The sequence below is a fragment of the Anoplolepis gracilipes genome, chromosome 8 (genome assembly GCF_047496725.1).
Source record: "Anoplolepis gracilipes chromosome 8, ASM4749672v1, whole genome shotgun sequence".
Taxonomy (NCBI): domain Eukaryota; kingdom Metazoa; phylum Arthropoda; class Insecta; order Hymenoptera; family Formicidae; genus Anoplolepis; species Anoplolepis gracilipes.
In genome coordinates, this window is record NC_132977.1 from 1,158,677 (window position 1) to 1,170,749 (window position 12,073).

Below are 12,073 nucleotides of genomic sequence, written 5' to 3' on the forward strand. Positions count from 1 at the left end.
GCATTGCGTACGCGTGCGTACACATTATTTCAAACGCATATTTAAATATGCGTGTCGAATGATGTTCTATGCGTATCTAATTGTATTGATCGCACGTGATGATATGCAAGGATAACTCTGTCAGGTATATCGCGACCTTCGAAGTTAAACAACGTTTGTCACCATGTTTATATCAATGAAATTACATCTTTATGGAAAGTAAATCTATAACACTTTACCGTCACATGTCAAATGTCAATATATAATTTTTTCAGAGAAGCGTTACATAGGTTTGTAAATTATTCTTTAATGATTATTTAATCTATAGTGTAAGAATATATAGACAATCTTATAAAATATTAATTATAAATATATCAGTAACGAAGCAAAATTATTTAGCATTAATAGGTACAATTTAATAATTAAAGAATTAAGAAGAAGAAGACGTCAGAAAACGATATTTCCTACGGAAGTTAAACAGCAAGGAATAAAAGACAGGAGTTACTAACACCCTGCGGTAGATGGCAATGATGCTCAACCCTTCTTCCTGCCAAACAACCCCCACGGTGGATGAACAGCTGTTCACCGCCATGGCACACGCGACGTCGCAACATCAAAAACATTTTGAACAGTTTCGATTTATTCGTGCCAAAAAAATCTTTCCGCGCCGCGATACGACATATTTTGTGATAAACTTTCGATCATAGAGTAATAATTCGCGAAAGTGTTTCGAGTTGTGCGAGTTGCATGTCCGCGAGTGATATCAAAGTGACATTTCAGAAATATTTGGTGCATTTTGTTCCTTATATCTCAGGTATGAATTCTCTTTCATTTATTTCTTAATGTCTTGTATTAGATGATAGTTTGTAGAGATTGCGTAACTTTTAAGTAAAATTATGAAAGGAATAAAAATGATCATCAGTGGATCAGACAGATGTATATATATATATGTAGATACAGACATATGATAAATAAGAAGTTGTAATAGTACGATATAATAAATAAAAAATATATAGTTTAGGTTTTATATTTTTTGATTAGTCATTTTTTTGCAAATAAAAGTTTAAATAATTTTTGTCTTACAAGGACGGATATATTTTTAACTATATTTATTATTTCTATTATTTAAATAAATAAGATTTATATTGAATATTATTTTTCAAACAAGAAATAATTTATTTTTTATAAGTTTTTAAAATACCTTATAATCATTTTATTATTAAAATAATAACCTTATTTAAAAAAGCTTGCACACAAATTTGTTTGTCTAAATAAATGCTATATATAATTTTATATTAAATGTACCATATATGTGCATCAAAATTAAATGCTTGCTCACCGAGATAACTTATCTAATTATAAGTTGAAAAATATTTATCATCTTGATCGTGAGATGGCACCACACAGATATATACTTCAATTTGACAAATATAGAATACATTTTTTCTGTAGATTATATATTCCTTATAATTTGTATCTATATCATATAATTTCTACATTAATCTGCTACGTAATATATATTTAATAAAAAAAATATAAAAAAAAGATTTAAAACAGGATGAAGATTTAATCACGTGCAATTAAATATAACGTAATATTTATGCAAGACAATATTATATAAGAGTTGACAATTTTCCTCAGCAAAATGCCATTATGAGATTCATGACTCAAATTACAAATGTTTTACATTCGTGAATATAATTTCTTTTTTTTTGTTCAACAGCTATAAAATAATATTAAATGGACTATATAACTTTAAGCTTCTCACTATTACAGAGTAATAAAATTTTAAAAAAATTAGGCAATATGAGCCGACGCGGATGTAGAGCGTGAAATAATTCCAGACGAAAATTCGATTAGTTATTTATTCATGATATCCATATGTTTCGGACTCAATTCGAGCCTTTTTCAGTGTCTTAAAAATAAAATATTATTATAAGAAATAATACTAAAAAGCTATGCATATACATTTTTTTCAAGACGTTCGATATGTAATTGATCTTAACTGATCCTCGCGTATATCTAATGCAAGAAGTCTCCTAAACGATGCAAAACGTGAGGGACACACTGATAAAAATAGAGTACAATTTTTTTAGATTATCGAAATTGAAATTGAAATTTTAGTAAAATAAAACGGTGAAGTGAAGCAGAAGCAACTTATTCAGACTGAGAAGAACAGCAAAAACAAGACGAACCGCCGACATATGATGGAAATTACCGAACAATTTTGTGACATTCAAATAAACGTTGAATGTCACAAAATATAAAACAATAGATTAAAATATACAAAGATACGCTTCAAAACAATACTGTATCAAATCTTTGATAGATTGTAAATAATTGTTAGGCAAGATTTATTCAATTTAACTGTATCGCTCTGGAAATTCAAAGCATTTCTTTGACGTTTTATATAAATCATCTCGGATGTTAATCTTTTTCCCAAAAACGGTTCCTCATCCAAAATTTCAACATTGTCAAAATTAAAAACATGATCTGTAATTAACTATGACAAAAGTACAATTTTTCATGTGTTCTTTTATCCTTGTTTTTAACAGTCGTCCCGTTTGTCCCAGCACATATGATGTATCGCAATTGGTACAATAATAATATATTTTATTTTTCTCATAATAATATTTTATTTTTAACATTGAAGAAGGCTCGAATTGAGTCCAAAAACGTATGGATATCATGAATAAATAACCAATCGAATTTTCGTTTGGAATTATTTCATGTTTTACATTCGCGTCGACTCATATTGCCCATTTTTTTTTGAATAATATTAAATGGTTCAAGATGCTAATATAATCTGCGTATATTTAAGAAATGAAATATGTATAATTTTTTTTCAAATAATAAAAGCAGCATATGATCCAGAAAATCGTACATTTTTTTCGGTTACATGTGGTCTTATTCAAGTCACGTTCTGACGACAAGGGCAATAGCCCTGAACTTTGTCTTCGTCGGATCAGCTTAACTTCCGGTCGTAAAATTTCACGAAATTCTAGTGCGGTCTCAGCGAAATATGTTTTCTGTGGTTCCTGGCATTTTTCAGCTTGATCGATTACTGCCACATTATTGTACGTAGGAAGCTGGAGACAGCAGACGTTTTTTATAAGTTTTTTCTAAACATTCATATTATTTAACATTAATAATACTATGCGATTAATTAATATTATGCGATGTATAAGTGCATATAATATATATTTTATGAAAAGAAATTTTTAAAATGCCTCAAAAAGGAAGAGGACAAAGTATAATTAATTTTAATATTTAAGAGGATTAGAACCCATATAAAATAATTTTTGCTAATATATCTGTGTGAAATACATACATTCACAAAACTTTATTTGGATTTTTTTTTTAAATGTAAACATACAATTGTATCTATGTTTACTGCAGAGCTGCGTGATGTTCAATATATGTCGCGATGACACAATAAGAAAAAACCGATATGGCGAAATCACATTATACGTTAGTAATCCGCGCTGCATTACGATGAATGCTGCATGTGTCTGCGGCTTTTCCGCGTCACGAGATTCATGAATGCAAATATCCCAGGAATAAAGAGTCACGCACGCTCTTTACATCATTCACCTTTCTCATTTTCGTTCCGCGCCGCTTTCCAGACCACCCCTTTCTATCCCCTTTTTTTTTTTTTTTTTTTTTTTTTACGTTACTTTTTCCCCATCCTTCTCCGTAGCAAGTCAAACTTTAAACCTGGATCCTGATATGCACTATCCATTTTTCGCGTTTATGATTTAATGAACGTAACTCCGCACCTTCCGCTATCGACAACAGTTCATGCTTCTTCCCTCGGTAAATCTCCGGTGTACGCCTTATTATAAACTCTTTTGCGCGGCGCAATTTAAAAGTGCAGCTCGCAACTTCGTCCTGTGAAGCTTCGTATTAAGCTTCCACTTTGAAAGCGGCACCTCGGTAACCGGTGGAAGTATCGTCGAAGTTTAGCTAATCGTTTCTCATCACGGACGCTGATAAATTATTCAATTATAACGCCTTCCGCTACCGAACAAGCACTTTTAAGATAAAGAAAAGAGAGAAAGAAAGAGAGAGAGAGAGAGAGAGAGAGAAGGAATGAACGTACATCTCTCGAAAATTATTCAAACATTTCTCGTGATATCGAATTGGTATCGCGTCGACAGTGCGAAGATTAAAGTCAGATTTCGAAATACTCTGTAATTCCCAGTACGTATTTCTCGCACGTATTCGTAGTTTGATATATTTAACCTTCCCTTTGACCCTGCGCACCCTTTTAAGTGCATCATTACGTATTCCCTTTTGTAACGCCGGACTTTATGCAGACCACATTCGCAGCACCTTTCTATTCTTGATCATATCGCACGTTAGGTGTACAAGGTGATAATTCCGCCTTTATTACAAATGTCTTTATTAGAGAAAATATACGTATAAGTATAATAAAAATATAAATCAGTTATTTTATTCATGTTATTAATTTATTAATTAATGCTATCAATTCATTATTAAAATTAATGACTCTTTTTTGTGTTACTTGTTATATTACATAAAATAATTTACATATTTTTTATTATAGAAAAATAATATGAATGGAATATAATTGATTACGACATGAATCGATCATATAGAATTATCTTATGTCTGTTTTGCAGTGTTTATATTATCGATGATTTTATTAACAGAAATGCGCGTTATTTCGATCAATACGAGTTTTATAATCGAACGAATCCGGGAATAACGCGGCGACTTTAATTGGAACAGAATCTATTTGCATTCTTCGCATAGCTTTCAACGTGATCCTGTTAATATCGCTTTCCTCGTCGTGTTCACCTTGCTGTATACGACACTTTGTCCCAGTTCCGCGATACGACGACAGAGAAAGAGGTCGGAAGTTTCTGAATGTCGGTAATGAATATATGAATGCATAAGCGTGTCGCCGTTTGTCACTCAGAGATGTATCGTTTCATGAGCACGTATATCAAGATTACATTGCCAATGCTAGCAACGTATTTAGCGACAGTACGTATGTACCATGTTGATATTATTATTCTCGTTTGTACAGAGAGTTGTGAGTTCTCTAGATAAAAATTTTACCCCATTTTTCTTTTTATTTCAACTTTACTTTTGCATATTTTACTAAATTTTTTTACAATTACACAAACTTTTTATCTTTATATAATAATAAAATAATTAATAATAACAATTCGGTTAGTTTGATTTTTTTTTTACCCCAAGCGCTAAATAATGAAGATTCTACTTGTGAGTATACGTGTTTTATGAACAATGCGTAATACAAATGAATTTTCATTTATAATTGACATCTGTCCATCGAATCTACAATCTTGACATCATCAATCGTCACTATGGAGATAGAGATTTCATTTATCGAGAAAGTTTAAATCAAACCACCATTACTCACGACGCAGCAATTGCGACAGAGCATTTTGATTCACCAGAAGGCAATTGAAATTCGTTTCGTCACTGGCTTTTGCCCTTTTTGCGACTCTGCAATTTATTGTAGGTATTTCAAGATTCTGAATCGGCACAATTTAGCGGTGCGCGAAAAAATACAATTCGTTTCGCGTACGTGGCAGGGCTTTTTAGATCCTCTTTTTTAATTTTCTACCTATCCTGCGGCAAACTCGACGAATGTAAATTTCAGTCGATTACGATTGGCATACAAAAATGCGTTTCGTAAAATACGTTTGTAGTTTGTCAATCATACAGAACAGCTTTCGAAGATCGAAATGTAAAAAATTATTCGTTTTGCGGCCGAACACAAATATAATTTATGGTATTTTTTTTGGTACATGGAAAAATCGTTTAATTTACGGTCATGAAAACAAATACATGTAGGTTTTTTTTTTTTTATCCTGGAAATTACCATGAATTTCGACACTTTATTCAACCGAATCTTTAAAATTTCCAGACAAAACGGATTAGCAGCGATTGTAGCCGAACGAAGGGGACGTAAATCGATTCCAACGTACCCTTAAATTCTATTAGCGCCAACTCCGATTGCATTCTTCAAATGGAAATAGGGAACGAGATTTTCGCGAGGTGGAAGTGATTTCGACAAAGCAAAGTCGTGCCGGGCGTGTGATTAGATTTTACACTCTCGCTTTACTTTTACGAATGTCATCCTTGTCTTCGTTGTGTCTTTAAACGAAGTCGTTCGTCGGAGCGATATCGGAAAATAAATTTTACGTAATCGTATTTCGACCATGGAGAGTACCGTGGCTATTAAACGCAGGAAATTCTTGTCCTGCTCTGGCAGAGAACTAACAGGACCATTTCCCTTTCCAGTTTAAACTGCCATTTATGAAACCGTCTGCCGCGGCGAACGAGTGTCCTGGTTCCTGTTCTATCGTTGATGATTTATTCAATCGCGCGCTTGTCGATATTTATCGTTCGGCAGCCGTTTCCAGGGGACCAGACACACTCTCGGCGAGATAAATCATATTATCGTAGACAAGTAGCGTCCAGTACGTGGCAATCTGCGCCCATGCCAAAATCTGCGGTCATACGACCATGGAAATCATATTAGACTGATACCATATTGCTTAATGGCGATCATCTGCTTCGGTGAGCATCGATTGCGTTTTTATTTCGCCATTATTAATCAAATAAAACAAGCATGATGTACTCACTGTTTTCTTTTTAATAAAATCAAAATATTTAGTATTTTTATAGTTTCTAGTTCGTAATTAATTATCCCGTTTTGAAAAAAAACTTTTTATCGTTGAAGAAAGAAATGAGAAATGAATAAAAAATTAATTTTTACATTACTTGCTCGCGTTATATGTATATCTATAAATATCAACGATACATTAAATATTCCACGTTTCTCCGTACGCTTCTTACTAATTTTCGGCAAGATCGGCTCCAGTTATAGCAAAATGTAAGATGCAAATGCGATGAGATGTTGCAGCGCAGACGTATAGAACGACACATCATCTTCGAAGGGTTAATGTGGAGTTGGTGAGTTTCCCTCCGAAACTTTGGACCCGACAGCCTCCAGCGTCATCGCGCGAACTAAAGCCTCGCGAATTCTCCGAGGGAATGTTCTTGGAGAAAGTCTCTCACGATAGGAAGCAACCAAATCCTATCCGGATGGAATAGCCGGTCGGGCAAGTTGCTGCAACGATTGAATGCATGCCGCGCTCGATTATTTAAGCGCGCACCCGAGATTTCCCGGGTACAAGTCGGGGATGGGGCGGAAGATCGACGGGGAACACTCTCGCATGCTGCGAGAGACGGAGGATGTATACGAAAGGAGCGTGTGTCTGCTGACGCCGCTTCGTGGAGAGCGATATCGATTTCGACCTGTCGAGCGTGAGCGATTTAAACTCGGAAGACGGAGAAGATAACGTAAGTCTCCGTCTTTCCATATATATATATATATATATTTCTCTCTTTCTCTCTCTCTCTCTCTTTTTCCGTTCTTGTCTGTGCTCCGCGAAGTAGATCGGATTCAAGGAGTATTTCTATGATTTACTCCCTCGACTGACGTTGTCGCATTCTCGGCGACGATATACCAACGTGTGTGATATCGTTTAGATTGTCATGATAGGATTGTTTTCTGCTAGCTATTCGATAAACACTTAATTTAATTTTATTATACATATATATATATATATATATATAATATAAAAAAAAAGATAATCAGGATTTCATCTTTATAAAGTTTAGGCTTGGAAAAATATGTATTTATAATATGTATAATATTATGCATTTTTTGAAAAATGTTAATTTGTACATCTTTCGTTAATTGCAACAATTTTCTGGTAAAAATTAAAATTGCTATAATGTAATTAAATATATTTTAACACTTTCTTCAGATATCTCGGAAATTGTTTTTGTCGTTGCATCTATATTCCACGCCAAAGATAATATCGCGTAAGAAAACATTTTCTTGTATCCGCTTATGTCGCTAGTTCGGAATCTCAGAAAAAATATGCGTTATATCTATATTTTTGAAAATATTATTCCGCGGATATTCGTATGCTAGATGGCACGTCGTGACTTCAACCAACCATTGCGGCTACTTTGCGGAACTGAATATCGATTTCGTATTGCACCGGCAGATATCGAAAATATTGTCGTTTGTATGTAGCCGAAGAAGCGAGTGGGCAGGCGATTTGGAATTCTAGGTAAATAGTTACGATCACCCTTTCCGGTTTCGGTCGCAAACCCGTTACGAAACATTTTACGCGGAAATTCTGCGGCTTACGCGTGTCGGCAAGTGTTGTCCCTTGGAGAACGGTATCGATTTCGCGCCGTCTAGCATGAACGATTTAAGCTTCGAAAACAGAGAGGTTTATAAAGCCACCGTACCGTTCCTCCACAACTGCGGAATCAGTCCGTGCCGGGAACGTCGGTTAAAACCCACATTCGCTTATCTAAACATTTTCAAATGCACTATTGACTCTGGTATCACCGAACGGTAAATAAAGTTAGAGAACGACGGTGCATAATATCGGCCGACTGGTTACATCGGTTGCTATAATCTTTACTTCTTTTTGTATAATAACAATTTTTGATAGTTTCAGAGAGTGTGTAAACGTGTTCAGTTCGTAGCTACACGTTATAGGGATGCCATTACGGCGCCACAGTGTCTCTAATCAGTACCGGTTGATCTCTTGATATCTATAGAAACCTCCATATCACGCGAATATAAGCTATCGGAGTTGTGGGTCACTGCAGATAATTGTGACGTAATTATGTGCGCGTTTTAAATGAGATAACCTAACACTGGTAAAATTAAGAATGAGTTATACTTTTAACAAGATTGAGATAGTATTATAATTATTTTATCGGCGAGCTTGTCCTTTTTTTGTAATTAAAATTGTTCGTTGCAATTTTTTTTTGCAAATATTTCTTAGATAATTACAGGCAATTTCCTCTTAATTTTAAGATATCCATTGTCTTTTTGACTGAGATCGTTCGCGGAAACGCACCACAAGAATGAAAATATTTCCATAACCGGTGGATAATGCGTGCGATTTTCTTACAAAAAACACGACGATGCATCAACTTTATAGCTGTATTAGGGGATTAACTTGGCCGAGGGGACGTTATACGCGCGTTATACGTGCGTTAATGGATGCGATGGCTGATAACGACTTCCTGCCTAGCATCTTCACGAACCGGCATCGCGTCCGGAAGCGGTTCCACGGACGATATCGCTTCCCGACATCCATCGAGATTCCTCTCCGACAACGTCGCCTTTAAAACAGTATATTAGGCCGAGGGTTATAAATCAGACTGGCGGGGGTAGTAGCAGTGATGGTGGCGGCGGTGGAGGTTGGCGGTCGTGGTAGTGCTTAGTAAGTAAGATAGTATGCTGTGCCCCCCGTGTTGTATGTATTACGTTTTACATGCCTACAGGATGCATCAGAAACTCGCATTTCCTCGACGATAGATCACTCGATGAATTTAGAGACAAGTTTTTCTTAGCAAAAATTTGGAGTCTCCAAGGTGTTGGAATGATCTAAGTTTAAAATGTAAATAAACAAAAATAAAATTGTAATATATACTATTCATCTATTTCTCGCTCTCTCTCTCTCTCGCTAAGATTATTTTTGCATCATTATTTTAGATGTTAAATAACGTCGTAAGGAAATATATATATAACTTGCAAAATGTAGAGGAAAAATTGATCGCAAAAATTTATCATACTAGTATCTAGCTACGGGATTACGCGTGACTTCTGATGCATCCTGTATATGCATCTCGCGCAACGCAGGTAGAATGCTGGCAGGCGGGAGTCACGAGAGGGATAGCCTGCTGCTACAATATTGCTTTTCCCTGGCGTTAGGCCAACTTCTGTCTTCAACGAAGAAGAGAGAGGGAGAGAGGGAGAAGCGCGTGGAAAGGTGATAGAGTTAAGATTGAAGGGGAAGAAACAGGTGGATTTCTATCGCAGTGGATAAGCTCTAGATAGGCATCCTTTTAATCTGCGTTCCACTCCATTCCTCTATAGCATTTTTCCTCTCTCGTTCGCTCTCTTCTTACTTTTTCTTTTTTTTCGATACTGCGTTAAACGGTGTCTTATCCTGTCTTGGCGAGCATGGCCCCCCTTCAATCTTCGTCTGTCAATCGTCGGATTTAACCACGAAAGTATCAACGAGGATGACGGTGATAAAGGAAAAGATTATGGAACGGATACGTTTTCCCCCTATCGCAGAGAGATTAGATTTGAACGGAGGTTCGCTTTTAAGAAGTCGCGAAGTGATCTTATTGCTCGTAGTTGTTTTTCACAAAGATGTATTTTATAAAGTCATGAAATATTGTAATTAACTGTTTATTTTAAACTCTACGTAAATTCGTAGAAATTCCAGCATATTTTTATTTTTTGTAATACAAATTATATGAGAATAAATTTTTAAATTGAAAATAGTGTAACTGCATTTTAATACAATAATAAGTAAATGTAAATTTTATTTATTTATTTTATTTTGTGAAAAAGAGACATTATCGTTATGTATATAAGTGATTACAATTCATATATTATGTAAAGTTGTATCTTTATTAGATGGAACTTAATCCACTCATAAATGTACAGATATAATACGAAAATGTGATAAAATTATTCGAATGAAAATGCTTTCTAAGAACCTGTGAATTTTCAAAGTCGATTTACACTGTCCGGAGTTGGAGGATCTTTGCGATTTTCACGATGTTACGTCAGGCGAAATGAACTCTTGAAATTATTCTACGATAAGTTATTTGAATAATCGTAAGTTAGTTAGAAAATTTATGAAATGAGTGTGAGATTCGTCGTGAACTTCGAGAAGCAAGTGACTATGATTCTTGACTTGTACGGTTCTCTGCCAAGGATTTATTACCTACTTTTCGTTGAAACGAGAAATCTCAATCTTGAAATATTTCGAACAATTTATTTTCTGCACAGATTGTTAAATTTAAATCTTAATATATTTATCAACTGTATTTTAATAGAATTTTCGTCTCACGGACGTCTACTCAGAAACTGTTTAGAAAAAGAAAATTCGGCCAAAAGTTGCCAGTAATATATTTAACGAGTTTTAAAATGCGGTAAAAGCGAGTTGCACGTTCGATTCTCAAGAGCATTGTATACATATTTTCAAAAGTATCTCGTACAGAGTGGTGTAGAGATAATACTAATTGACGCGCAACATGTTTTTCTCAACGAGTGCAGTGACGGATGTTACAACAACGTGTAGTATACGGATCGGGTCTAACGATAAATTGCACCAGACGCTGTTTCTAACGAAAACACCGTTTCCGCGAACATTGGTTCGCATACTGTTACATATCCTACAACCGACGGTTGCCTTATCCTTCTTCATTACCCGGCCCGAACTTTTCGGCGTGTGTCCGGCTGAATTATATTTTCATTGTGGTTCCGGTTTCCTCGCAAACGCCACCACGAAAACAACCTGGAGATGACCGCAGACCCGTTATTCTCCCGTGGTGGCGACTCTCTAACCAATCTACTAAATTCCATCGTCGTTGTTTTCTATTTATCTCGGCCGAAAGAGAAAGAGGGCAAAAAAAGGAAGAACGACGAGTCGGTTCTGAAAGGAGATAGAGAGATGTATGTGCGAACAATACGAGGACGCGTATAGGAATAGGATTGAAAATCCAGAGGGAAACGTGTCGAATGAGGGAAAATCGGCGAAGAGCAAAGCGGACTGGCGAGCGGCAAGAGACGACGATCTCGCGGCAATGGCTGATCGGTCAGCGTCGACATCCCTGGGGGCCATCTGCTGGGTTAACCGATGCAGAGTACGACGCAGCGGGGTATCCTATTGCGACCAGCTTGAAAATCACTCGAGTGTATCGGCGACCCCGACTGGGCCCGGCCGGTCTGCGGTTGCTCATTGGACGTTATATCTGCAGTATTATATAGATGCGCGCGTGCACACACACCCACCTACACATGATCACGCTAGTACATGTGCGACCGCTGTCCCACGGATACGCGTGTATGTAGCGACACGAGACAGCGATGCTTCCGGATCCCCGGGGGTGGGTTCAGAATAGGTGGATGAGTATCGGTGTTAACGTCTCAGTGGACACGCCATGGCTCTGTCCGCTCTAACCGATAACGTTG

General features: G+C 36.0%; 1 protein-coding gene across 2 annotated transcripts in view; it reads left to right on the forward strand.

Moving 5' to 3' along the window:
- Nucleotides 1-324: 324 nt before the first annotated feature.
- Sfl (N-deacetylase and N-sulfotransferase sfl) overlaps nt 325-12,073 on the forward strand; it is a 248,769-nt gene continuing 237,020 nt past the window's right edge. For both annotated transcript variants that reach the window (XM_072897794.1, XM_072897795.1), the window contains exon 1: nt 325-793. The gene's annotated coding sequence lies outside the window, so the exon portion shown is untranslated. The remainder of the gene's footprint in view (nt 794-12,073) is intronic.